General features: G+C 44.3%; 1 protein-coding gene across 7 annotated transcripts in view; it reads right to left on the reverse strand.

Moving 5' to 3' along the window:
* GRIN2B (glutamate ionotropic receptor NMDA type subunit 2B) overlaps nt 1-22,833 on the reverse strand; it is a 232,618-nt gene that overhangs the window by 96,620 nt on the left and 113,165 nt on the right. The window lies entirely within an intron of this gene.

The following is a 22,833-nucleotide window of genomic DNA, read 5'->3' on the forward strand; positions in this document are numbered from 1 at the left end:
CGAGGCAATGACTCGGGAAGCAGTGGAGACCAGAGGAAGGAGCAGCACACCTGCAAGAAGCTCTATCCCTATCAGAGCCAGCACACCTCATGGGGCCCAGAATGATCCTATGAAGGAGCTTAGAAATAGGGATAAGGATGTTGAAAGAACCTGGTGCAAGTCCTTTTTCCTATGGACAGAGTCAAGCTTTACACCCAGTAAAATCAAGCTAAAGGGTGATCAGCCTTGCAGCCAACATCAGCAATTCGCTTTGTCTGGAAAGGCCCCATCACTTCTGCAGAAGGCACTCCCTGTTGGGGCATTTCATGTCAGCTGCACAAATGGACAGTTAAACAATCCGGACTTCAATCTCATTTATCCTAAAGCCTCCTTACTCAGCTCTGGCAATAGGGAAGGCCTTTAAGCGGACTGAGATTTCAAGGCCTTGCTGCACTGTGAGAGCATGTTAAAGGGGTGTTGCTGTAAAAAAGAATCAGGTCTATTGTTTTCTTAACTGTCAGACCATCTAGAAATACACTGTAGGGAAGAGGAGGTAAATACACATTTCACGGTTCAGTGGTTTATATGACATCGCCATGGCACTCTGACAGTTTACCCTGTTCATATATTTCACTTCAATTCACAATCCTGTTGCATGAAGTAGATTTTACCTTTGTAAATCTGCTCTGGCACCAGTAGCATCACATCACCATGAGAGGCAGAGGTGACCAAGCTGCCTGCAGGGCTGGCCCCTGGACTTTGCACTCCCCTACTTTGCACAGTTCTATAAATTACACAAGCAACATTTCTATTACAGGCATGAGAGGTTTCCTATTCTATTACACCATGACATCAGGAAACATTTCCTAATATTCAGCTTCAATTTGTCCCTTATGAAGTCAGTTTGAACCCATTTCAAGAAAATAAATAAGAGGGGGAAAAATCTGTTCTTTCAGTGGGTTCATGCTTTCCTACTATCTGCACAAAGAGACCTCCCCGCTAATCTAATGAAGTCATTGTATCAGGGAAACTCCAAACAAATAAAAAAGCAGGTCATTATTTTAGTTTCTTCCTTTTTCAAACTTTTTTCTTTTAACTCCATTAATCAACCAAACTCATCTACTATCTCCCCATTGCCAAGTGTAATCAGAAATCATGTTTATTTCTAAAGGAAATTCCACACTTGCTTCATGTTGTGACCTTCAAAGGACATGTTCAGCATTGGAAATACAGCCATAAGGGAGCCCAGCATGAAACATCTGCAACAGGACAATTTTCAAAGGCAGACTATTGGTTATTTTCCAAAAACAAAAGCCACTCGGAATTCCAACATTGAGTGAACCCCAGAACATGCTCCACCTGGAAAATCTTAGCCATGCAATTGTTTGTAATGGCATAAAACATCCCATGTCAGAGAAACACATGCTCTTTTTCTGGGTTTTTTTTTTTGTTTTGTTTGTTTTTTGGTTTTTTGTTTGTTTGTTTGTTTTCCCAGCTGTGTGAATTCTTCTGGTACTGAGAAATGCCAGGCATGAACCATTGCCAGGTATGTGCACCCTACAAGACCTAATTAAAGCTCTGGTAATGGTGAGAGGGATCTTCCAGTGGACCAAGATTACAACTTCATGACTGGCCACCAGAGTAAAGACAAGGAAAGGCTCCAAGAAGATGAGGATGCCAATAGCCTGATGGGAGTTGCAGCTTTATATGTCAGTAATGAGTAAGCAATGCCAACATCTAATTAAACACCAGTATTAAACCATTCTCAACCCCCTTTCTCCTCTCACCCAAGAATGATTCCACTACAGGAATCTCCCTTGCACAGCTTGAAAAGAAGAGTTCATAGAAATCAGCAACAGATATGAGACAAGAGGGTGTCATTTATGCTCATTTTCACTGGAAAGATTAGAATCTCTAATAATAATCAAGGCAGGCTCATCAACAACTCTGATCCTTGGAGCTGCCTTGAGATTTACACTTAAAGCAGCACTAAAATCCCTTGCTTCACACCTTAATGACTGAAATTAGTCCCCAAATTTGGCAATATAACTCTTCAGAGTGTTTTCTCCCCAACCCATTAGCAATATGTTTACAAAAGTTTGCAGAAGTGCAGAAGAAGTGGCATCCCCCCCAGCTTTTCCTGCTCTCCTGTACCTATGCTGCCAGCTAACACAGGGATCCAGGGTGAGAGCAGCTCACGGGAGCTGCAGGGCTTGCTCAGGAGCACTGAGCCTATGTGACAAAGCATCAGGGCTTGAAGGACTCCTAGGCAGGCCGAGTGAGCAGCATGCTGCAAGGCAGCCACACTCGAGTGGCTTTGCCCTCCATCATTACTGCAGCAGCAGTCACCCCCTTCGGCAGCTCTGCTGCCCTGGTACACCAGCACCACTGCTGCCTGCTCTGGCCAGGGGGATTTGGTTCCTTCCTACAGCCTATAAACACTCCAGTCCCTAAGCAGGCAAGCAGGGGGCTGAGAGACTCCCTGACAGGTCTGAACTGAGCCACCAGATGTAACAGGGGCACAACATGAGGGCATGAAGGTTGTGCATGCAGGTGATGTAAACCAGGAGGAAACTGTGCCTGTAAAAATCTTAATCCCTTCATGTTTGGCACTCCAAAATGGAGAGAGTTAGAGAAAGTGGGCATGGTGGGGGCTGACACAGGCAATTTAATTTAATTTGCTAGAAGCACCTTTCAGAAAAAGATTTTGCTTATGTGGCAACTTCTGGAACTACTTGATGCAAGCACAAAAGGGTTGAGCCCTTCGCCAGCCTGGTGGCAATGCAGCAGATGCAATGCCCGAACTCTGACATGTGAGAGAAAAACATGCACAGGCTGTGGAAACAGGCTGACACCGTGAGCTCTGTGGTATGGACAAGCAGGCAGCAACAGAGGGACTTGCCCTTGAGCACAAAGCAAATTAGACCCAGGGGTACCTAAGTCCCCATCCTGGGCTCTGAGGCAACATCAACCATCTTAGATGTAAATCTGTCAGCCCTGCAAGTTAAGGGAAAGTGTTTTAAAGTCTTGCAAATAGGGCATCAAAACCACATCAGATGGCAAATTTAGGACCAGCAGAGAGATGGTGGCATTTTAAATGGTTTCAGCCATGATGGAGAAAGCCTTGAGAGGCAGATGGTGGGCACAGGGGGCTTGAGGGAACATAGAAAGGGTGCTAATCAAATTCTTTTCTGCCCCAGAGACAGGTGTGAAGGAGGTGCATTTGAAATCAGCACTAGCCGCTCCTACTTCTTCCTCCAGTGCCTTGCTTGGAATCAGCTCCTCCTAAGCCCGCTGACTGGAGGGGAAAATTTGGACATTGCATTGACAGAGTGAACCAAACTCTGTCACATTCCCTGCCTCACATGTGTGCAGCACACACACAAACACACATTCTCCCCTGCGTCCTGTCAGTGCTTGTTATGCTTCAGTGAGACAAGCGGTCTGTCTGAAATGGCGTGATTATCTTTCCATCGATCGCTTCCCTGAGTAAGACAGACCATATAAATAAAACAGCCTCTCCACAGTCAGCACTGGGGATCATCTCCGCAGCCCAGCACACGAGGGAAAAACAAGCTGTAGGTGGAGGGTGGGGAAGGAAAAGCTGTGGGATACCTTTTACCTTTGCAGGGTAAAAGGCAGGTGGAATGTAATGCAGGATAAAGGGATATGGATGCACACCACCATCATCCTGTCTGGAATCTCACTGTAATGGGAAACACTGAGGCCAATCATAACAGCAGAGAGATGAAAGCAGTGAAAGGCCTTTACTCCACAGAATCTGCATGGTGAAATAGCCTTTTTTTTTTTCCCTAGAGACAGTGTTAAAAATTCACCAGTCTGAGGTATCAGGGAATAGACCCACTTCATGCCCAGGAAGGAGCAAAAAAGCAAAAGCATGTTACTGCATTTTAGTAGACGTGCCCACAGCTCCGAACCACATTCCCTCTCTCAGCACCAGCAAGACCAACCCAACCTTGCATGATGCTAACAACCAGGGCAGAATACATCAACCCATCCCTGCAGCAGGGTCCTGCCCATCCCTCACACCTGCTCCTGAACAAGGATGGACAAACAAAGGGATGGGGGGACTCAAAGGACAGGGAAAAGGGAGTCTAGGACCAGTATATTGATCTACAAATGGGAATTCTGACCTTCAAGAGGCAAGTGATTGACAGATAAAAGACTTAACCAGCACTAATTGTGCTGTTACTGCCTTCATCTGAGTGACTGAAGTAGTGTTGATTTTTTTTTAATGAGAAAACAGCAACTGATCCTTTCACTTCTGACTTATACCTCCATTCTCCAAACCCATGGACAGTTTAAAATAATACATAGATTATTTCTCTATACCACCGTTCAACATTTCTGTGGCTGGCCTCTGCCTCAGCACACAGCCAACTCAGACATAAGAACCGTCCAGACCCAGCTGGGCATGCATGAGTTCTCTTGAGGTGAGAGAGGCTCCACAGGATATCAAACCCATTGTTCACCCCAAAAAAAGGCAAAAACAGGCTCTGCCTGGGCCTTTGATAAATTTTGCCATGGAATCTGTTCTGAAAATCCTGATCCTGGCTGAGCCTTTCAGAGGTTCACTCATTGCTCACTTCCCTGCACTGTCCCTTACGCTGCTGCACTGTTAGTGGCTTGTGGAGTTGTGAAAGGCAGGCACATCTGGCTGTATCTCTCTAACATCTGTCTGGTGTCAGGTACAATTTAGAGCGAAAGAATTCCATGCAAAGGCATGAGTGCAGTTGATTTTATTTAACAAGAGACTATTATGAAGAACAAAACCAAAACAAATGAGAAAAAAAAATAGAAGCAACTATTGAGTAGGAAAATTAAATCTTAAGGAAACGGTATCTCACTCTTCTGCATTTATTTCTTTCTCTTTCACTGTCAGTGGTACCACTGAATATGGGGAGATGCACTGTAAGAAAGAAAGAGTAGGAAAGAGTGCTACCAAATTTTAAATTGTACAGGCATCCTGTACTAGAAGATCTGCCCAGACTACAGCCTAAATTACTTCTGGGAATCAATCTGACCAGTAGCCTTAGAGAAATGCCCAGAGCTCAAGACTGTTTTCATTAAGCAAAAAGGTTTGGAAATCATCTAGATTAGGAAATATTCCTTGGGCTAAAAGATAACAGAGATGTAAGAGATTAATTTGGTTTGTCTCTGCTGTCCACACCTTTTTAGAAGACATGAGGACAGCTACTGGGCTGCAATAAACCAGTGATATTCATCTGACATCAACAGAGTGATACTGGTCAATCCACTGAGACTGGTCCCTCACCTCTAGGAAGATGAATTTTTTTGGTGTTTGATCCTGACCTCTCTGGTGGAAGACAAATTTCTACTGACCTATCCTTCTGTTTCTTCAACATTTTTAGCTAAGTTGCTTTGAAAACAATGTGTATGTGTTCTGAGACTTCCAAGTAAAAGCTCCTAGGTACAGTGGAAGGATGCAGCTTTTCCATCAGTCCCTCTCTTAATCTTGAAAAAAAAAAAATTGTACTTCCACTTTGTTTCCCATTTCTTCTATTTATCTACCACGCATTTGTCATTTCAGAAAGACTCTGAGATGACTGTTCCTGGGAACTGAGGATATATCTATCCTTGGAGGACGCAGGGAGCCACAGCAATGACAGGGCTGCTTTCCTACACGCATTGCTTGATCCTAATGAGACGGGACCATTCCTGAAAATGAGAAGCAAAGCTCACTTTCCACAGCATGTGCAGCCCCCAGCCTCCCTCCTGAGAATGTAAGGGGAAACTCATCATTACACCACAGGGTTTTGCCTCACAGGAAACAGACAGGGTAGGGGAGTTATTGAGCAGGGTCACTGAATTACCCCTCAAAAGGGAACATGGGTTCCAATCTGGAGCAGACATGACAATAATGACACCTAGGTGGAAGGCTGCTTGCGTGAGCTTCTGAGTTTTCACAATAAATTTTTCCTCTGTGTACATATTGTCATCCAGAACCTGATCTCCCATTTGATTTTCATCCTATGCAGTCACTAATGGGGAAAGAGGTGCCATTCAGGCCTAGTGGCATTTCACACTCCCTCTGCCAGGGCGCTGCTGCCAGTACTAAAAGCAGACTGTATGTGACTTGTAAGATAAACAAATATACAATAGGATGAAGTAACCTATTCATGGGAAGAAGAGTGAGATAAACCTAGATTTTGCCCTGTGTCTTATGCTGGTCACAGCAAGATCTTGAAATTTCAACCAAAGACAATTTTTTCTCACAGACATCCTGACTAACCTATTTTCACAAATGCCAGAGCCATCAAAAATTATTTGGCAAAACCACTTTTTAAATGGGATAAGAATGTGGCCACAACATTTTCTCACAAAGAGGTCAATCTTTTGCTAGAAAGAAAAAGAAACATAAGATCTGAAAACTGTAGTAATTTTGGACAGAAGATGAAGGTTCTGGTACCATCATGCCCCCACACAGTCTGGTCTGTTGTGCGACACCTTCTGCCCTTTCTTCTGTGGAAAAGAGTCCTTATTAAAACACATCTGGGATATGCCACATGGAAAGAATACTATAAGGAACAGCATCACCTCAACAGGGGAACAAATATCACTGAAGACTTAGTTCAAATTTTGTGAAGGAGAAATAGGAATACAAAATTTCCATGCTCTTAATCACAAGAGACGGCATATAGGATTTCCATGTCAAAATATTCCATCTTAACCCCCAAATACTTGATTTACAAGTTCTGATTTCTTCTAAGTTGATATATTTTTTTTTGTCCTTTTTTGTTTTTCCTCTGGGAAAATGGCACAGTCCTAAGTAGCTAGGGAATATACCTCTACATCTTCTGGGCCCACTTTTATTCTGGAAATAAAACAGAAATAAGGAAAAGTGTTCTAAGAGCATAGTCTGTTAATGCTGGAACTATCTATAAATGTCATAGAAAATCAGTCTATTCTCAGAAAGGTTTTTTTAGACAGAAAAGCTTTGATAAAAACAAATATACTTCTGAACTGACTCACCAAACCTTTAAGTAACAGAAAACAGCTAATAGAAAATTAGCTTTAAGGTCAAAATTGTTACAGTCACTGCATAAAATAAAAACTAAATGTTCAGTCCAAAATTGGATCAAGCTGGAAAGCCTTACAGAGTTATTAAATTCCTGCCAATTACTCTTTTAAAGTATTATTTTTTTATTGCTACACCTTTACATTCTTCCTTATTCATTAGGTACAGATAATATATCACTTTTCTCCAAAGCAAAAATAGATTTCAAGGTATTTCTTCCATATGAAAGGACTAAAAATCAGCTTACATGGGGCAGTAAAAGCATGGAGAATTACATTTGTCAGAACAGCCGACAATGGGTCATAATTATGTCTTGGCACCAACTAACAGGTCGCTGATGAAAGCCATACCACTAGAATAAAACAAATACTGAAAGGTTAGGAGATGTCCTTCAGACCTGTTTATATGTCTTAAGGCATAGTCATACAATCATTGACTATGTAGGAGAAGCAGTCACAGAACAGAAGTCAAATGAGGCTCTTCAGTGTTTTTGTTCACCCAGGATGATGTCTTTCAAGCTCTATCAATTTGAAGAGCTGTAAAAATATTCCAGTTGAACTGTTGTCCCTATACAGTGAATTTAATCCTGGTGACAGCAGCCTTACTTTTCTTAATAATTTTTGTACATCCCCTTGAAATCTCTCACATGGCTGTGGACCATGGCTTAAAAAAAATCTGGCCAAGCAGATATGCATGTCAATGACCTCTTTGGTCTTCTGAAAGTGGCTGGTATGCTGCTGTGCAGCCAGCCATCAGAGCATCTCGCTGTTTACCCAGAGCTCATTCCAGTTTCTGCCCTGGGAGTCAAGACCCAGCAAACAGGTGAACACATCAGACCTTTCAGAGCATTTTGGCTTGTGGAAAACCACTCAAATCTGCCAGAAAGGTCCATCTCACTGACAGAAGCCAGGCAAGGTTAAACCAGTTGGAGACTGAAATAAATCCTTGTATTATATTCTCAAAAAAAGCAACCTAGCTCAACTTTTTTGACCCAAGGAGAAACCACTAGTGATTTTGAGGTTATTCAAGTTTATCAAGTGTTGAAGGCGTTCACACATTTGTAAGGGGCAATGAATTCACAGTGTTGGCAAGAGCAGAGTCACGCCTGCAAGAAGACTCACTCCAAAAAGTGTGACTGGATTTTCTTGGGTCTGTAGCAGTTTGGCCAAGCTGGCACCCTATCACTTTCTTCCCTATAACATTTCCAAGAGGAAAGTGATTCAAAAAATAAACAAATAATCACTCCTGTTTGTAACTGGGAAGGGAGGGTCTCCGGAGGTTGCTCTTCCTTTGCCAGAGGAGCCACTCTCCCTCTGCTGCTGTTCCCTCTCCTTTCTCCCTCTTTCTCTCCCTCTGTGGGTTGATGTTTCCATGGAAACGTGTTCTTTACTGCCGCTGAAATTACATTGCATTTAAAGCATTAACCCTTCCTTGGGCTGAGGAAAGTCTCAGAACTATTAGGGTTTATTTTTTTTATTATTTTCCCTGTTTCCTTTAAGCTTTCTTGTGGTTATTTTTCCCTGTAGCATCAGGAAAACCTTTTTTTTTCAAGAAGGCCTCCCAGCTAGCATTTGTCTGACAAGAGGCACAGGATGCATCACCGGTGGGGTAGTGTCTTAAATTAAGATTTCTTAATTCCCTTTTTTTCCCTACATGAAACCCTTAACACATTTCTTTCCACCCTATGTGCAGCGAGGGAAAATGCTGCAGTAGCAAATAAAATTAAGAGTAAGATAGAAAGAGAAGCAAGAAAGCCACAACCTGGCACATGTGAAGAACACAGTTTTGGTTAATACCAGAGCTCAAACCCTTGCAGTCACGCACTGATCAGCATCTTCTTCATTACAAAGTGCCATAATCACAGACCTCACCACTCCTCCTCCAGCCTGACTCCTCTTCCTCTTCACAATCTTGTCTGTAATTAGTCATTCTTGTCCTCACTTGTAGTTAGCACTCCAACAACACTTGGTGCAATTAGTAGCCTCCTCACCATCAGCACCTTCCCTGTGCGGCTGCTTCGCCACCCAATCTGCCATGTCTGCCATCCTTCCCTTTGGCTCTCTGCTGGCATCCGCCACTTCCATCAGCACTTCCAACACAGCCATTGCTGTTACACTGCTGCCTTCACTGCAGCCAGGTCAACTGCACAGCTGCTGCTTTCTCTGCTCTGACTGTGACAACAAGGCTCTGAAAGTCAAGATGTCTCCGTTTGGGTGCTCCCTGGACCCCAGGTCCCAGGTTAAAAATTACCCTGCAAATCCTCAGCCCCCAGCCTTTGCTTATACCCAGCCCAGTCACAGCAATAACACCTCTGTGCTCTTCTTTCACTGACATTATCCCTTTTTCAAACACTGGGGAAATATAAGAGAGAGATAAATACCAAGAAGTTCCTTCCAGCTTTTCACATGGTTTCCTATACTCAGGCATGCTTTCTTTCTGTCCCAAAGTCCCATGTCCTGACAGCTTGCAAACTGCTTCTGTTAATTTCACCTGTATAGCTACAGAGTCCATATTCCCTTGCACCATCTATTTTGGGTTTCCCAGCACACACTTCAAGCCTATCTCACCATTCTCAACTCTTGCCCCAAAAGCCAGGGTGTGAAAAATCCTGCTTTGAGCTGGGTGCATATGTAGTGCCGTGAGGAGGGATCAGTGTGGGAGGAAGATGCTATTCTGAAATGAATGACAAATATGGGTAATAAACTCAACCTAAGTCTTTTATGCCTGTCTCTAGTGGGTTCCCAATATGGGAAATAGAAATATCATGGGTACATTTTGAACACAGCTGGGAACACTGCCAAAGTCCTACTCAGAGTTCACACATTTACATCATTTATATCATATCCGACTTGTGCCTTGTATTATTAACTTTGTAGAGTGTTTTGTGATGTAGCTTGTAGTCCAGGCTCTGTTAAATCAACTTACATGCCTCTCTCTTCCTTTTGGTAAAAGAGAGAGATTTGGGGCTACACAAGGTCTTGCTAAGCACAAGGAGGGTGACTGGTTTGCTGATATGTTCAGTGCACTCCTACATTCTCATGTAGTGTTCTGGAAAATCTTTTGGGATCCATCCCTGCGGTCTGACAGGTGCAAAAAGAAGGGAAATATTGCATTCTGGTCAATAATTCAACTCCTAGATCAGATTGGTAGTGATTGAGTAATTTTTCCAATTGCTGCTAAGCCTCTGTGAAACACTGAGATGGGGTCCATTGGTAGGTGCCCAACACGCCACTGCAACTTCTTAGGCTTCCTCCTCAGCAGTGTTGGAGAAGAGGTTGAAAATGGAAGTAGACAAACAACCTAGGGCATGGAACTGAAGAAATTACATTTGTCTAGAACAGAGTAAAGACATATTGCCAAGGAAAAAAGTAGAGTTCTGCTCACAGATCAGGCTTTTTGCAAGCGTTGCTGAGAGATCAGACTTTTTGCTTTCTGTGTGGCAGGCCACATTCTGTGGCAGTTGGAAATCTATCACCTTCCAGGGATTGATCCAAAAGAAGAGGCTCTAAAATGACCTAGCACTATGACTTCATGGTTTTGTAAATCAATAGTTTTTCTAACTATCTGAAAAGACTCAATGTTATACTCCATCCCCTACTCCTCATGTCCAGGACAGACTCCATGACTATTATGGCATCTGAGGTAGGTGAGCAGCAAGTGACTCAGATGCCTGGTACACACAGACAATGGGGAGAGGTAACCATGATGAGGACATAAGAAGACTGCAGCAGGCTACCTGAACATAGTCATTTATATAAAAATGAAACAGAGCATGCATCCTCAGTGTGTCCTGAAGAAAGAAAAGAGTCAGCTTCAGCCCATGTTGCTTCATCTCCAGTGAAATAAATGTGCCATTTTATTCTAGAGTTGCATTTGATCTTGAATTACTTCTTTGCTTCTTCTCTGAGAAAAGGTCACTTTAAAGAAGCCTCAGGCATGATACTAACATTGCATCCAATAAAAGACTCTCAGGAGGTCTGAAATAAGTACAAGGTCCAAATTTGGGATATATTATCTGAACCTTATTCCTTCTCCCTCCTGAAAGTCAGAGTGGGAAATCTGACAAGATTATTTCTTTGCTCAGGAGACTTACAGGACTCCTTAGTCCTAGAAATACAGTGAAAACAGTTTTGCAGCAAGCATCTCAGCATTCCAGTCCACAGTGTCCACGGTGGGAAATCTGAACACAGAGTGGATGGAAACAAGTGTCCCAGGAGTGAGACCAGACCATTTCCACGGAAAGTGTATCAAAGGGTCAAGCTCCACATCTATTACCATACCACAGCTCCCTCCAGTTCAACCAGCTCTCAGAAATCTAACTATTTTCACCTTTAACTGGTACTGAAGCTAACAAACTACAACATAACCCACAAATATCATACACAAGTCCTGATAGATGTGGACATACCCTGAAAGCTTGGGAATTAGCTTGAGCACTGGGTAGAATAATGTGGCCTCCAGTTCTGGTCTCATTCAGTACCTTTGGCTGCATCACTCCCACAGCTCTTGCTATGCACATATTGTGACAGCGTATCAGTTGTCTGCACCCTCTTCTGTTGGCAGCATTCACCAAAACCACTTCAGAAAAAGCAGCCTCGAGAGGAGGCACCTTTCAGAAATCTCTCACTCCTCCTTTTTCTCCAACATGTCTTGGGTACTTATACATCATTGATTCAGATGCGAAACAACACAGTCCCTTCAAAAAACTGGTCATAAGCTCCAATGTCATGTAAGCACTTCTCAAGGCCATAACCCTGATTGGGTGTCCATTAGCTGGAGCTCCCATCCAGAGCTTCATACCAGCCTTCCTCCAGGAGGACCTCCAGTTCCAAGATAAAGACCTCCCTCTTGCCCAGGCACAAGGCTTCAAAGAGGCAGATACAGCCTTCCCTACCCACGCATTAAACTGAAAAGCAAACTTATAGCATGAAAAAAAAAAACCAAAAACCCAAACCCCTACGGGTGTGGGGGGATCTGAAATTCTTTGTGGATTATGACTTTTCCATGGCAACAGGCTTGAGAAACAGGAGGGCTGGGGAGGGGGGTGAGGAGAGGGAGAGGGAGGGAATGGGAGGCAGAGTGCTGAGGAGGGAGCAAGCAGCACTGGTACATTGCCATGGAAACCCTCTTCCATCTGCAGCCAACTGCCAAAGTCAGTCAGGATCCTAGAAATGGACTTGGAGTGGGGCCTGGGAGGTGCTGGGGGAGTTACCTTGCCAGCCCTGAGGCTACCTCAACCCTAAGAACCCCAGTCCCATTCCTCTCCCCCTTTCCCAACAGCCTTGACACTGCTTCTGCCCTTGCCTCCACCAGACAGAGTCAAATTTGGCCCAGCTGAAGAGTGGGAGGAAATACAAGTCAGCAAACAAAACAATCAGAGAGGGTGGAAAGCAGCAAGGCAAAGAGGGATAATTTTTCTGATAGCCCTTGGTTTTCTTTCCACCTTTCTGGATCGATTTGGACCACACAGATGTATTTGTTTTCACACCCCAGATGGCTGTAGAAAGAGGATGTCACTCCTAATCACTGAAATCAAGATGGAAATGTTACTTCCCTGAAAACTTAGCTACCAAGGCAAGAAGAAGAGCTGTTGTGTTCACATTTGCACAAGGCCAGGTCCCCTTCAACTGTGTCTGTCCCACCCAGTATAGCACATGTCTCAACCCACCTCTAAAACATGGCAGATGTCACAATATTGTGGCCAAGCAAAAATTAGAGGAGATTTTGTTAATGGAAATGAAGTACACAGTGACAATAAGTTAATTCTGCCTTCTAACCCGCATCTGCAACACTTAGAGGGCAGACAACTCAGTGAAATGAACAACCATTCACACCCTTTTGCGCACCGTAATTTGTCAGAAGCCTTTTGGTGCTGTAAGAAATGGTCAAAGATGGAGTTTGGAGAAAGAACTTTAAAAGGGCTGGCAAATTCTACGAACCCTTGCTAGTATTTATAGTTGTACCCCTAGCACGGTAAGGGATGGATGAGTCGTTTCAGGCTGCAGACGGCTGCAGACGGCAGGAAGGAATTGACTCCTACTCCAACCACACAACTGGCTAAGCAAATTGTGGAGGAAGATTCCCTTCTCCTGAAGCATCTGTTATCACCCATCTGATTGCACAATGAATCAGTAGTATGAGGACAGGCTGCTGTGAGGGTGGGGGAAGAGGGAAAGAGATTGCAAATCAGGCAGTTATAAAGCAAGAGGATGCCAGTTTCCACCTCATCACAGAAAAGGACATGGACCAAACAGAAAGGGTCTGACTTGTATGTTTTTAAGTTATGTGTTTGGATTACTACCGATAGTATAGCATCAATGAAGTAGCTTAACTTTTATTGCAGCAGCAGCTTGGTCTTCCCACATGTATTTCAGAGCTAGGGATCCCAAAGTGCTCTGTGCTCTGATCATTCATCTCTCTAAATGATCTTCACTGATGAAATAAAGCAACCAGCCTGCAGACAATGCTCAACCAGAAGAAAAAATTCTTGCCCCTGCGCTCTGAGCCCAATCACAACTCTGCTGGACCACCAAGTGATTCATCTGAAATTGCTCTGCTTATTACTGAGATTGGAGCCCAAGCCCAGGCCTCCAGACCACATCTAAGATTATCTAGTCACATTATATGGGATAAAGAAAATGAGCACGGACAGTGGCAGAATTTTTCTCAACTTTCCTGATGAGGGAACAACAGCTGACTGACTCTTCTGAGCTTCATAACCTCCTATGTGTCTGATGCAAATATACCACAAAAATGCCTTCAGGCTGAAAATTAGTGAAAAATCACTAATGGGTCAAACTCTTATTTCAGCTGTTGTTGGGACCAAAACCAGTCAACATTTTGGAGGAAGAAAAAGGAAATTATAAAAATTACTTGTTATGGGCTTAAGCAGTAAACAAGTCAATGCAGAAAAGAGTCAGCATGAGATTAGTTTTTTCACGTGGACTTTGGTTGTGAAACAACCAATACATCAAATCCAAATCAGTGCTGATTTTCAGATCTGACAAGAAGCTCAACATGACCTGGCAATGTGCATTTCCAGCACAGAAAGCCAACCATATCTGGGGCTACATCAAAAGCAGTGTGGCCAGAAGGGTGAGGGAGTTGATTCTCCCCCTCTGCTCTGCTTTGGTAAGACCCTACCTTCAGTGCTCCATCCAGCTCTGGGGTTCCCAGCACAACGAGGGCAGAGCTCAAGGCCAGGCTGGATGGGGCTTTGAGAACCTGGTCTAATGGAAGGTGTCCCTGCTCATAGGAGACGGGATAGAACTAGGAAATTTGTAAGTTCTTTCAATACAGACAGTACAATTTCAATACAAATCTTTCAATTTTTAAGATATTTCAATACAACCATTCTATGAGTCTATGGTTTGTATTGAGAAGTCCCTGATAAGTCTGTTCTTTTGGGATCAATTCAAGCAGGTGATCTCACAAGGGAAGTTGCTTTTCAGGCTAGGCCCCTTTGAAATCTTGAGGTAAGGTGCTTGGAGTCATTCTGTGGGGCAATATAAGGGATGCTGTTGGGGAAAGGTAGTAGGCCCAGATGAGACCAAGTTCAGGTCATTTTTGTGATATGTGGTCTGATTTGGAGCCTGGGAAAAGTACCATGCCCTAAAGGCAGGAAAAAGGCATGGGGGCTCCCACTAGATGAGAAAATACTGTGATTCCCTACCCAAAGGGCAGCAAAGCTGCATCTTAGCCTCAGACAAAGGTGAAGAGAGGACAGTGCACAGCCCAGAGCCCACTATGCATACAACAGCTAACCATGCACTAATAAAAGGAACCAATATCCAGTATTTTCTTTCTGAATTCACTGCTGCATTTACTCTTCAGGAATACTCGGCAACATTGGATGCACAGGTCAAAAGGGGACAGATTTATTTCTTGTGGCCTGAAGTCTGGTTTCAGACATCTTCTACTTCTGAGCTCAGCAGGGGCTCCCAGCCAGCTCACTCCCAGTTATTTACCAAAAAAATAATTCAGTGGCAGTACCAAACAGGAGCCTGCCCTGGAAGCCAGACTCCTATTGGCTACTTTGTGCCTGGCACTGAAATTTTTATCCCTTTATCCTTTACACCTGCATCTGCCTCCAGAGAAATGGACAGGCTATTAAATATGGACTGGTATCACTTACAAGAGCTTTGCCGGCCCATCTGTGAAATTGCTCTGTGTCTCTTGAAGGCGTGCGCAAGAGATGTTCTCTCCCCCCTCCCTCATCCTCCACTGATGGATTGGGTCTGTCAGCTTGTCAGCTCTCATTGGGCACTGTTTGACATCAGTCCACATTGGGGCAGTGAAAATCTGTTTGCAGTCAGCTCTTCCAATAGCTCCCGTGAAAGAGGGGAGGCTGACCCACTCCAAAACACGCTGCCTCAGCTGGCATCCAAACAGCCACATATGATAATGGTGACAGAAAACAGCTTGAGAGAGGGTGGAAAAGCTACAGGTTTCTTTGGGGTCTGTTGGGTAGGTCAAGAAGAACACTGAGACCTGGGGTAGGGCCCTCATGACTCATGAATGCCGTGCACAACATTGCCAGCAAGAACAGTAGTCAGTGACTGAAAAAGAGGAAGTTTCCACAGCTGAGGTTGTGCAGGGACGCAGCTCAGTGGAGTGGGCCCTGGAATAATGTTCTGAGCATCCCTGGCCTCTCAACTTACAAATGTCATCTGCCAATCCTAGACTCACTCCTTCCGGAGCAGTTCTGACAGGGGTAGCTGAGAATGGACATCAGAGGCAAGCTAGGCTTGCAGAGCTTCCAGAGGGTCAATTGCCATGGTACATTAAGTAGCCAGTCATTCAAAATAGAGTTTCTTAACACTGCTTTCTTAATGTCTAAAAAATTCAAACTCTTTACTATATCTGAAAATCCTTCTCAGAGTCTCTTTACAGAAAGCCAGAATCAAGGCGCTTGTGGCTAATCACAGTGCTTTGGAATGAGAACATGAAATCATTAGGAACAGTGAAGCTTCCATTATGCCCCCTACAATTCATTTTATTTTGACATGAGAAAAGTCATGTGAGAAATATGAACTTCTAGGAAGAAGCTGAGGTGCCACAATGGGTAGTTAAGAGACTAAGAAGACCTAGCACAGCCTACAGAGATTCACAAAGGGAGCCATTTTGATGGGAAAAAAAAGCAAACTGTACTGCAAAATTCACATATAGGTCCAGCTTTTCAGCTTTGCATTTCCACTTCCAGCTGCAAGTCCTCATTTAGCTCTCTGAAATAGTAAAGGCTTTGACCCCATTTGTTATTGCAGCCCTTGATTGGCAAAACACTTCTACAGATGAGCTCTTTAAATTGCCATTTTTTGCTCTCCTGCAAAGTAAGATTTGTTTAGGCCATGAAAGAAAAAACACTTTATTGGATTTCTGTGCCTAGACAACAATATTCCAGATACTGCCCAGTCCCACCATGCCACACAGTGTGAGACAAGCAAATAATAACACACCTCAGGATGAAAATATCACTACAGCAAACAGGATTGTAAGTCACAGAGAAATTCAGGTTCGAGAGGACCTCTGCAGGTGACCTGGCACAGCCCTCCACTCAAAAGAGGGCCAGCTTATGTAATCTTCTCCCATCCATTTTTCAATGAAGCAACCACACATCAAACTATAATTATTAGCTTACTTGTCACCTATTGTTTCATGTCATAGTAACCCACTCTTACACCCGAATGATACATACACAGAGAGCTTTTTTGCTCCATCTTCAAAAAACAATAGGTCTCTTCAGTTACTCTAACAAATAGCATAATAAAAAACAACTGAGCAAAAACACTAAAGCATCCTGCAGTTCGGTATGATAAGTAAAGAGTGGGAAGAAGGTTCAAGCAAGAGAGGAAAGAGTGAAGGGCAAAAAATGTGACTGTAGAATGGCTGGATGGAGAGGTGGAGTGTTGTGGCATGAAGAACCTTTGGATCTGTGATAGAAGTATAGTGAAATATTAAAAATTTCACAAGCAAGGATTAGTTTTTCTGAGTTTTCTAGCTCAGCATTTCAGAGTCAATGGGTATGGGCAGTTGAGCTAAGCAGCCATGTTTTAGATACTGAAGGGAACTTGCTTGGTTTTGGAGCATCCTTTCCTCAGAGCCTCAATGGCTGCCACCTCCCTGCTGGGCTCCCTGACCGCGGTATCTGCTCTCCCACCACTTCAGTCCAGAGGGAGCCCTAGGTGCAGGCAGAGGGACCCACAGCAGAAGCAGCTCATGTGCACAGCTGTAAGAGTGAAGGAAAGCTGATGACATTGAAGAGGGAGCTGATGTTGCTTTCCTTGCACCAGGATACATAGTATAAAACAGAGGGATGAAGGGCTCAGAGTGAGTGGTAAGGATAGGGCCAGACAAACTAATTTAAAGATGAAACTTTTCTCCACCTCAGAGCCCTGCCCTGTGGATCGGCTTCATCATTAGAGATGACAGTGATGACTGAGGATTCCCAACCTGGAAGAGAGATATGACAGCATCTGCAATTCCCTCTTATCACTGTCCAAATGAACTTCCTGTCTCTGCAGAATTGATACATGAACTTTTATTGCTCCTACTAAGCCCTGTGTAATAGCTGGGGTTAGTCCTATTCAGAAAGCTGGTAAATCCATTATGGTTTCTTTTTAAGCTATTTGCCATAATATTACAGCTATTTCCATATTTTAATTAGACACTGTATTTTTAAATCTCCTTCTTTAAATCTTTTGCCTTTCACATATTTTACCTCAGGAAATACTATTTGTTCTTGGAATATTGGAAAAGGTATAGTAGGGTCAAGCAAAGAAGTCTCAAGAAATTAGTACTGAGATGGAAGAAATATCAACAAATTCACAAACACAAAGGTGGAGGCAGCTGAAGGACTGGGAAATACACGCCAAACACTGCCTTGAGAGCACCCTGCAAAGGCATCACCACAGAGTGGGGGGGGCACATCGGTGAGAGAAAGGATGCATCTCTTGGTGCATGCTCAGGTCAGTGCCACTTGACAGGGACACATGTCAAAGCACTCTCGGCAGTCCTGAGTGAAGATTAGCAGAGGTGTATCCTTGCCAGTTTCATTTAATAACAGGGTCCTGTTACCAGTAATTTTTTTGTGAGGTTCTTCTAGCATTGTCGGCGCAGCTGACTACCTGAAGAAATTTATTATAAACCACAAAGCAGGAGTGTCTGCTTTTTACTCCCATCTCCCAGTCATCGCTGATGATATGGATAAAAGGAGCAGAGGTGGGTGGGAGAGGGCTGTGAGCCCCCATGCACAGTGCAGGGTAGCTCAGATAGGGCTGGCTCTTCACAGGTGTGCAGCATGCCTGAAGAACCAGCCTGATATTTCAGATGAGAGCTCTGGGCAACAGTAAGCCTTGCGGCAAAGGGCTTGGCACTCACTTAAGACTAAAAACAGAGCACTTCTTATTAAGGAGGCTGATGTAAAGCCCAGAGCAGGGGGAGTGGTGGGGGGATGATGCAGGAAGGAAGGACATGTGATATTCATTCAGTAAAAGAAAACCAACAGCTAAAGAATGCACAAGATTAATATCAATTGCTTTTCCTGCCCTAAAGCCTTTTGGTGCTCAGAAGCTAATTTGGGTGGGGTGGTATCTTCACATACACACAGCAGAAACACACATCACACACCCCATCAGCCTCCCACAGTTTGAAAGAGGAGTAGATATCCAAACCATAGACTAAAGACAAGAGCTCTGCAGGGAGAAGTGCTTAACTGAGAACAAAACTGGTCCTAGCCCAGAAATCATCAACCTCTCCAACTCCAGGGATGAGGACAGCTTTCTTGATGTTAGCCATTTCCAGCCCCTGAGCATGCACACTGCCATTCCCCGCAAACTGAAGAGGAGCCACAATTCCTGCAGGAAGCACATGCCGAGTGGAAACACCCACATCTTGCCCGTATCTATCTCTCTTCATTACTCCCTATCTAAGCTTCCAGCTTTCCCCACTCTTGGTGCTAGAGGCTCTCCCACTACCATCTCTGTGATTTAAGACTGAGGGTGGCACAGCCTTTAGCTCCCATGGTCCAGCACAGCAGCCTCACCCACAGCAAGGGCCAAAAGGAGAACTCTCTCCAGGTGAGGAGAGGACCCAAACCCCCAGAGACCCCTTTGTGTAGCTCTAGTTCTCGTCACCGCCAGTCCTTTGGCTCTAGCATGGGTGCTCAGAACTTCCCTCGCTGCTTTCAGACTGGTTTATACCCTGGGTTCCGGGTGCTTCTCTTCATAAATTGGCTAGCCCTGCCTCCCCCTCTCCCCAAGGCATGGTGCAGCCTCTTCGCACAGTCATACATGGCCCAGAATCCAGGATCACTGCATCACTGCTAAACATATCTGAAATCAAGAACCAATGGGGGAAACCAGAAAGTTCATTTTAACTTCAGGTGACAGCCAGGGAGAGCTAATGAAGACAAAGCAGAAAGGGTGGCAAAGTAAGACAGATGGACGAATAAGAATTTATATTTTCTTTTTACCCAGATGTAAATGGATTTGTTGCCCTGCAGCAATTTACAATAGCTGAAAACTGGTCTGCAAAGCCCAAGAGGGAATAAGGATGTCCCAGAGAGCTGAAAAGGTGGATTCAATGCTAAGCTGTTGCTCACTGGGAGTCCTTCTAGATTCACAGTCCAATCGAAATACTGGCTTTAGTATTTTCTTCGCACCATGACCAGATGGACAGGAAAAGTCTGCTCCACTGACCACCTTCCTCCCTGCAACTGCCTCAGCCACGTGCATAACAAACTAATAATTCAATCATGCATCTTCACCACACTTTCACTGCAGCCCACACACTCACCCACCTGCTGCCAGAATAGGCACCCCCCACCATTGCCAGAGTCAGTCAGGCATGTTTTTCTCCCACTCGTGCAGTCCCACTCAGCTCCATCCACACCCCGACTCTGTCTGCCTTTAACAATTATCTCCAGCTCTGGGAAGGAGCACTGCAGATTTCCATCCCAGCTTTCCCTCTAAGTGCTTATTCGTTGCATCACAGAACATGCCCTGAGCTGGAATGAAATTTCGCCCTTTGCATATCCTTACTTATTTATACTTGCTGCCCATGCTGGTTGCCTAAGGGATGGGAAGGAGGTAGGAGGGTATTAACAAGCTCTTTAACATGATACCTCTTAGAAACAGAGTAACTACTGCTATCTGCATCGCTATCTTTCGCTTGAGTGAAAATCAGGCAATGGACGCTACTGCTGGCCGCTTTTCTATGCCCACAAGGTACCATAAGACACACTAGGAATTAGGGCTCAGCTGCTGACACATCAATTCTAAAAGTTAGTGTTTACACACAAGGCTAAAATTTTACAAGGTGTGAGATGGCAAGTGTTTTCAGACACTTTTCAAAGCTCAAGCCAAGGTGATGCTCTTCAGAGACAGAACCTTTTACAATCCATGTCCATTATTATATATCATTATTCACAGCCTTTTGGATGCATATATCTTCTGCTCTCTTCACTGCCTTCCTCTAGTCAGTCACCAAGACCTTCCTTCCCTCTCCAGAAAAGCCCACTAGTTAAGCCCAGCAGTTAAAGCACTGGGTCCTCAAATCCTAAATGCCTGACTTTAGATAAGGATGTCAAGCAAAGTCTCCCTTGGAAGGTGCCCTAAATTTGAAGATGTCATATCTACTGATATAGAAGAAATTCTCTAAATCCCTTTTTCAGAAGTAATTTTATATCATAAAAAATACTCTCCATGGGCAGAACACTCAGACCTTCAACCATACACACCTCCAGCTGATGATTTGGATCTGCCAGGGACACAGGCATGGAGTCAGAGGAATAATGTTTTTACCAAACTGGAGAATATGTGAAGAGGGATTTAAGGGAAATGGAGTCTGTCGGAGGGGCCACTTTCTTGGAGGACATCTTTTTGGCATGGGACAGGCTGGTCTTTGAGTGTTTGCAATGCAAGCCCTCACCTACAGCTGTCCCCAAGCATTGGCCCTCCCTCTTCAGGAGGTGGCTAGGGCTCTGCACGGGACATTCCAGGTGGTTCCCAGAACAGCAGCTGGCCCTGAACCTGCACAGCATCTCTGTAACCTCTGGCTGTGAAGCTGATAAAGGATTGTTGGTAATAACATGGCATGGGAAGAACAGAAGAGTGGCTGGAGAAGAGGCCATGAGGAAGTAGGGCAGCACTCTTCCAAGACAAACATCCTTGTTGTACTTCCTGGAGATAACACTACACAGTACAGAGTAAGGGCAGGAATGAGGCCAAGAAGCAGCTATGGACTGTAAGGGGGGATCAAGACCATCCAAGCCTTCCAAAGCCCTCTAACCCATTTCCAAAATGTGTGGAAAATTGTCTGCGCATGATAATCAATTTGCACAGAAAGTGAGAAATCTGTCTTCAAGGCAAGGAAGCCTACCTATGAAAAGATACCTCCACCAAGCCCAGGGAGCACCCCCAAGGATCCTGGACAGAGAAGACCCTTTGCCATGGTGCCACCAGGTTAAACCTCCCCAGGGAGCTGGGGGTGTCTAGCCTAGAGAAAAGGAGGCTCAGGGGGTATCTTATTGCTCTGGAAGGAGGTCATAGACAGGTGGGTGTAAGTATCTTCTACCAGATAAGAAGAGACAGAGCAAGAGGAAATGGCTTCAAGTTGAGCCAGCAAACAGGCTGCCCAGAGAAGTGGCAGTGTCACCATCCCTGGAGGTAGATGGCAATGTGGCACTTAGTTATTACCAAAGAGTTTAGTGGTGGACCTGACAGTTTAGGATGATTGGATTCAATGATTTTAGAGGTCTTTTCCAACCACAGTGATGCTATGATTCTATGAGTCTTTGAAGCCTGAATCTGTGTCATCTAACCATGTCATCACAGCAGGCTATAGTGCCAGCCCCAACTTGGCTAAGGATAGATGTAATTGTACTGGTAATAAAATACAGCTGCAACCCCTAGAACAGTTGTTCCTTGAAGTCACAGAAGTACCAAGTAGGACTTCTTCCCTAATACAAGCAATTTGTGTGCACAAATAATACCAGTTGTTGGGACCAAATTGATTTTTCTCCCCCGAGCTCTCCCATCCTTCACCACTGATATGTAGCTGAGTCTACCTGGGAATGAAAGCAGAAAAAAAACCCTACTCCAATTCTTTTCCCATGGATGCTGGTTCATGACTATCATGCTGAGGAACCAAAACTACATCCTTGCACATTCAGCTCACTGAGTTCCCCTCTCTGCTGCCAAAGCCATAGAGCCAGACCTTATCTCAGCAACACAGGTAAATCCCTGTGACTTCATTTAGTTTTCCTCTGCTGCCCAGTTCTTCTGTGGCACTCTTCAACACACTGATATTTCAGATTCCCACCACGATAATTAAGGCTAGAGCTTTGTATTGGGTCTGGCTGAGATGGAGTTCATTTTCCCACAGCAGCCCTCACTGTACTGTGCTTTGCATTGGTACCTAGAAAGGAGTTGGTAAGACACCAGAGTTTTGGCTACTGCTGAGCAGCGCTGGCACAGCATCCCACCTGAGACTGAAACTGTGCTTCCGGTTCCTGCAATTGCTAAAGCTAAATGTTCATACCATGCCATTACACACATCTTTATTAATCCACTGATTGTTCCCATACTCTCCCAGATTAGGATACCCTCTCCTAGAAAACATTAGCTTATTAACCCCAGTCACTCCTAAAGCAATCCCAGAACAGATAATTGCCTAGCCCCTAAATGCCAAGGTATTCATAATGTTCTGATTTACCAAGAGGCATTGCAAAGTCTCTCTGAAGTATTTGAGTGGAGGAATAACACACAAGCTCTTTCAGAAGCATCATTAAAACCAGA

The sequence above is a fragment of the Taeniopygia guttata genome, chromosome 1A (genome assembly GCF_048771995.1).
Source record: "Taeniopygia guttata chromosome 1A, bTaeGut7.mat, whole genome shotgun sequence".
Classification (NCBI taxonomy): Eukaryota; Metazoa; Chordata; class Aves; order Passeriformes; family Estrildidae; genus Taeniopygia; species Taeniopygia guttata.